Below are 6,106 nucleotides of genomic sequence, written 5' to 3'. Positions count from 1 at the left end.
ACAACTTAAATGTATGCTAATTTTCCAGATAAAAAAATCGACAACTTAAATTTACAACTAAAATCTCAAACATATTATATATCATAAGCTGCATAAAATGCACAATTTATGTTAATAAACAACTGAAAGTTTCTACTGTTTTTGTAAATGTGCAAACATAACATTCACAACTGTACATTTACATCTAAATTACTTATTTGTGTGTCATAAGACAAGGAATCGTTTGACCTCTAATGCTATTTAGCTCATTCTCAGTGTATAAGAATGACAATAATGCACTGTACTGTCAGTATTCTTTTACATAATTATTGTGTAAAGGTGCTTAAAGAGCATTAAAATCTTTTTTTAATCTTTAAAGGAAAAATTATATGATTTATATACATATATAAACTCTCACTGATAGAATAAAAAAAATTGTATGACACTATACTGCTCAGTTCACTTAATGAGAATGAGAAACAAATACATCAACTAAGTTAATATGTATTTATTTTTAATATATTTGTTTAGAATTATTTCACAGATGCTTATAGATCATTAAAATAATATCTAAAAATGGTTGTACATTTACATCTAAATTACTTAATTTAAAATACTTAATTTTAATACCGTCATTTTTTAGTGTGGAGCACAAAACCAGTCTTAAGTAGCACAGGTGTTTTTGCAGCAATAGAAAAATACATTATAAGGGTCAAAACTATCGATTTTTCGTTTATGCCAAAAATCATTAGGATATTAAGATCATGCTCCATGCAGATATTTAGTAAATTTCCTACAGTAAATATATCAAAACTTAATTTCTGTTTAGTAATATGCATTGCTAAGAACTTCATTTGGACAACTTTAAAGGCGATTTTCTCAATATTTAGATTTTTTCCCACCCTCAGATTGCAGATTTCAAACAGCTGTCTCTCAGTCAAATATTGTCCTATCTTAACAAACCATGCATCAATGGAAAGCTTATTTATTCAGATGTTTTTCAGAACCTGTTGTCCATGTTCATATATATATATATAAATGTAGAGTTTACACTGCATGTGTTTCAACTTTATTCTGTGAAAGCAAATCAAAGCAGCGACCAACAGCCATCCGATCAGCTGCTATTCTCTAAACCCACAAACACAGCTGGATCTGGACCAGAACACCTCCAGACCTTCAGGAAGGATCTGGTTTCTCTCTGACATTTAGCAGCTCTGGCTGAGAGCTCATCCAGCTCAATGTAAATGAGCTCTCGAGATCACAACAGCCTCACGACACGACCCTCATCACATCTGCTCACATCACGCTACTACAATCGATAACACGCGCACCAATCAGTCAATCAATCAATCAATCAATCAGCTATTAGAGCGCGGGCCGCGCGCGTCTTCCGGAAGCGCTCGTGCGCGGGCCGCTGCTGACTCGGTTCGGTACTGGATCTATAAATAAACCGCGCGGCCCTCGACGCACATCTGCTGTTACCGAGCTCAACGGACATTCCCACACTCGCGGCGGACCGTTATCGATCAGATCAGATTGCAGCTGTCCGGATCGATCAGATCGATCGACGAGCGCGACTCGCTCTTACCTTGTGAAGACACATAGGACATGATCCTCCGGCACTGACCGTGATCAGCTCGCTCTGTGAGGATCCATCATCGCTCCTCCAGCGCGACAACATTCAAAAATAAAAGCCAAATGACGCAACGCTCTCTCACACGCGAGCCGTGGAGTCGGGGCGGGCGCGCGCACGGCCAGGCGCGCTCACGCGAGGTGCTATTATTGATCGGAACGCCGATCGAAGTGATCCGCCGATCGCTTAACGCTTGCCGTCACCGAACGCGGGCGCGCACTCGCACGCACGCAGCCGGGGACGCGCGTCGGCGCGCTCGCTTTTCGGTCCAATGAGTGCGCGGATCGATACTCGAACGTTACGCGGGATCTCCTGGGAGCACAAGTTCGTTTCTGCTCATTTAGTTCGGTGGAATACCATCAGTACCACAGTAAACGGGGTAAACAACGGATATCATTACATTGATCTATTGTAGCCTATTGTTGGACAGGTTTTCTGAAATGTTATGTCAATTTAAATGCGAAAATGAGCGGTTATTTTATTAAATATGCACTCAATTGCATTTCCAGAACGGAAATCTGAAAATTCTTGTTTGATTTTGTTGTCATATTTATCTTTTTATTACTTCAACAGACAGAAAACCAAGACAGTTTCCACATGTTTTTTATCAGTAAAAGTGTGAATGAAATATGAACAAACCAAATTATAAAGAGGGAAAAAACAGTTTCAGCATCATTACTGCAGTCTTCAGTGTCACATGATCCTTCAGAAATCATTCTAATATACTGATTTATTATCAATGTTGGAAACAGTTGTGCTGCTTAATACTTTTTTAGAACCTGTGATACTTTTCTCAGGATTCTTTGATAAATATAACATTAAAAAGAACAGCATTTGTTTAAAACAGAACATTTTTGTAACAGTAAACATCTTGTTCAAAGTTTGTGGCCCGTACATCTTTTCTTTCTTTCTCTCTTTGAAAGAAATTAATACTTTTATTCAGCAAGGATGTGTTAAATTGATTTAAAAAAAAGAAGTCATCGTAAAGGTTTTTATTTTGAATAAATGCTTATCAAATAATTCTGAATAAAGTGTCACAGGTTCCCAAAAAATATTAAGCAGCACAACTGTTTCCAACGTTGGTAATAAACGTAACTAGATAAAAAAAAGTTTGTCAAGACAAACTTTAAGTTGAAGAAGAAAGCCGGACCAGAAAGTTTGAAAAGTTTGAACAGTTTCATAAGTTTAAAAAGTTTTAAGTTTTCGGTTCTCAGCCTGAAATGGCTTGAAGTTTAAAGTAGTTTTAAAAGCTTAAAGTTTGGAAAAATGCAACGCTAATTATGGCCGCGAAGCCCCGCCTTCTCAATGAAAGAGCCAATCGTTGATTAGTAAAGGCAGCGAGTCACTGTAAGCAGCAGTTAGAAGTCTGTGCTATTGGAGCACAAGGAACCATATTTATGAGGCAGTTCTTGTTGGATTTCTTTGGAGATTTAAAATATGAAATTTAATCGTCAGCTTGGTGAACAGTTTTGGAGAATTTGATTTGTTTCCCCATTCAAAGAGATAGGAGCTGCCTTAAAGGGAGGTTTCTATCATGTTTAACATGCTGCTAGCATCATTTGCAAGTTACTAGCATGTTGCTAGCATGATTCTAGCATGATTAGCATGTCGCTAGCATGATTTTTATCATGATTAACATGTTGGTACAATGCTTGTTGGTACAATGTTTCTAACATGATTATCATGTTACTAGCATGCTGCTAACATGATTCTAACATGATTAACATGTTACCAGCATGATTTTATCACGATTAGCATGATGCTAACATTATTTTATCATGATCAGCATGTTGTTAACATGATTTTATCACAATTAGCATGTTATTAGCACGCTGCTAACATTATTTTATCATGATCAGCATGTTGTTAGCATAATTAGCATGCTGCTAGCATTATTTTATCATGATCAGGATGCTAGCATAATTAACGTGTTGATAGCATGATTTTATCATGATCAAGATGTTAGCATAATTAACGTGTTGATAGCATGATTTTATCATGATCAAGATGTTAGCATAATTAGCATGTTACTAGAATGATTTTATCACGATTAACATGTTGATAGCACGTTGCTAGCATTATTTTATCATGATCAGGATGTTAGCATAAGCACGTTGCTAGCATGATTTTATCATGATCAGGATGTTATCAGAATTAGCATGTTCCTAACATGATTTTATCACAATTAACATGTTACTAGCACATTGCTAGCATGATTTTATCATGATCATGATGTTAGCATAATTAGCATGTTGCTAGCATGATTTTATCACGAGTAGCATGTTATTAGCACGTTGCTAACATTATTTTATCATGATCAGCATGTTGTTAACATAATTAGCATGCTGCTAGCATTATTTTATCATGATCAGGATGTTAGCATAATTAACATGTTGATAGCATGATTTTATCATGATCAAGATGTTAGCATAATTAGCATGTTGCTAGCATGATTTTATCACGAGTAGCATGTTATTAGCACGTTGCTAACATTATTTTATCATGATCAGCATGTTGTTAACATAATTAGCATGCTGCTAGCATTATTTTATCATGATCAGGATGTTAGCATAATTAACATGTTGATAGCATGATTTTATCATGATCAAGATGTTAGCATAATTAACGTGTTGATAGCATGATTTTATCATGATCAAGATGTTAGCATAATTAGCATGTTACTAGAATGATTTTATCACGATTAACATGTTGATAGCATGTTGCTGGCATTATTTTATCATGATCAGGATGTTAGCATAAGCACGTTGCTAGCATGATTTTATCATGATCAGGATGTTATCAGAATTAGCATGTTCCTAACATGATTTTATCACAATTAGCATGTTACTAGCACATTGCTCACATGATTTTATCATGATCAAGATGTTAGCATAACTAGCATGTTGCTAACATGATTTTATCACGAGTAGCATGTTATTAGCACGTTGCTAACATTATTTTATCATGATCAGCATTTAACTAGCATGTTGCTACTATGTTTAACATGTTACTAACATGCATTGAACACAATTAGCATGTTGTTAGCATGACTAACGTGTTAGATTAAAAACATACATTATCTTACTGATCCCAATTTTGAATGGCAGTGTGTCAGGTACTTGTAGAGATGAGACTGCAAACAGAGGTAAGTAAAACGTAATGTTTGTTTATTAAACAGATTGTGTTTGAAGACAGGAAACAATGGCAATGATGGCAGGTAAGGCTTATCTGACGGTCCTTTAGCAATCGTGGCAATAGTGTCCTTAGTAATCTCAATCGATGGGAAGAATATCCAGGAGATGGGTCTGAAGTCCGTGGTTGACATCGGGATGTGAACGGTAGACCAGACAAAGAGTCTCTGAAGGACTGGGCTATATAATGGGTGTGGTGACTGAGATCAGGTGTTAGAATTCGGGTGATGATGATCTGGTGGGTGGAGCTTCTGTAACAGGTTAAAGTGGCTGCTGTGAATGCCTGACATTGCCCCCTCCTCCAGGGGCGGCTCCCGACGCCCTAACACGACGTCGAGGACGGCCGCGACCATGAGGGGCTGGACGTTCTGGGTGGCGAAGGTGGAACTCTTGTAGGAGATTGGGGTCTAATACATCGTCTCTAGCCACCCAGGAATGTTCCTCCGGACCATACCCCTCCCAGTCCACGAGATATTCCAGGCGGCCACCTCGACGTCGTGAATCCAAGATCTCATGAACCGTGTAGATGGAAGGTTGGACTAAGATCTCGGAAGGAGGTGGTTCAGCTTCAGCTCTCATGGGATCTGTGGCAGAGGGAGAGAAAGGTTTAAGTAGGGAGACATGGAACGTGGGATGAATTCTGTACCTTGGAGGGAGCTGAAGCTGAAAGGTAACGTCGTTGATCTGCCTCAGGATTTTAAATGGACAAATATAGCAGGGACTCAGTTTACGGTAGGGTAGTCGCAGACGGATGCCCTTGGTGGATAACCAGACCTTGTCTCCTGGTTGAAATGAAGGTGCCATTCGACGTCTGGTGTCTGCGAATCCCTTGTGTCGTCGTATTGCCCGTTGTAGATGATGAGCTGAGACCCACACTCTCTCGCTTTCTCGGAACCAGTGGTCTACAGCGGGGACATTGGAGGGTTCCTCCGTCCAGGGAAACAGCGGAGGCTGATACCAGAGTACGCACTGAAATGGAGTTAAACCGGTGGTGTCCTGGCGGAGGGAGTTCTGTGCGTACTCGGCCCACGGGAGGAACCGGCTCCAATTGTGCTGGTCGTTGGAACAGTATGCCCGAAGGTAACGTCCAAACTCCGGGATCTTCCGTTCAGTCTGGCCGTTAGTCTGTGGATGGTAACCAGAGGAGAGATTAACAGATACCCAACAGTTTGAAGAATGATTTCCAGACATGGGAGATGAATTGAGGACCCCGGTCTGACACAATCTCCTCCGGGAGACCGAAGAGGCGGAAGATGAGATTAAATAATGCTTCCGCTTCCGTCTGCATGGCTGTGGGAAGACC

The sequence above is a fragment of the Garra rufa genome, chromosome 17 (genome assembly GCF_049309525.1).
Source record: "Garra rufa chromosome 17, GarRuf1.0, whole genome shotgun sequence".
In the NCBI taxonomy this organism is placed as follows: Eukaryota; Metazoa; Chordata; class Actinopteri; order Cypriniformes; family Cyprinidae; genus Garra; species Garra rufa.
This window is presented reverse-complemented; position numbering follows the sequence as displayed.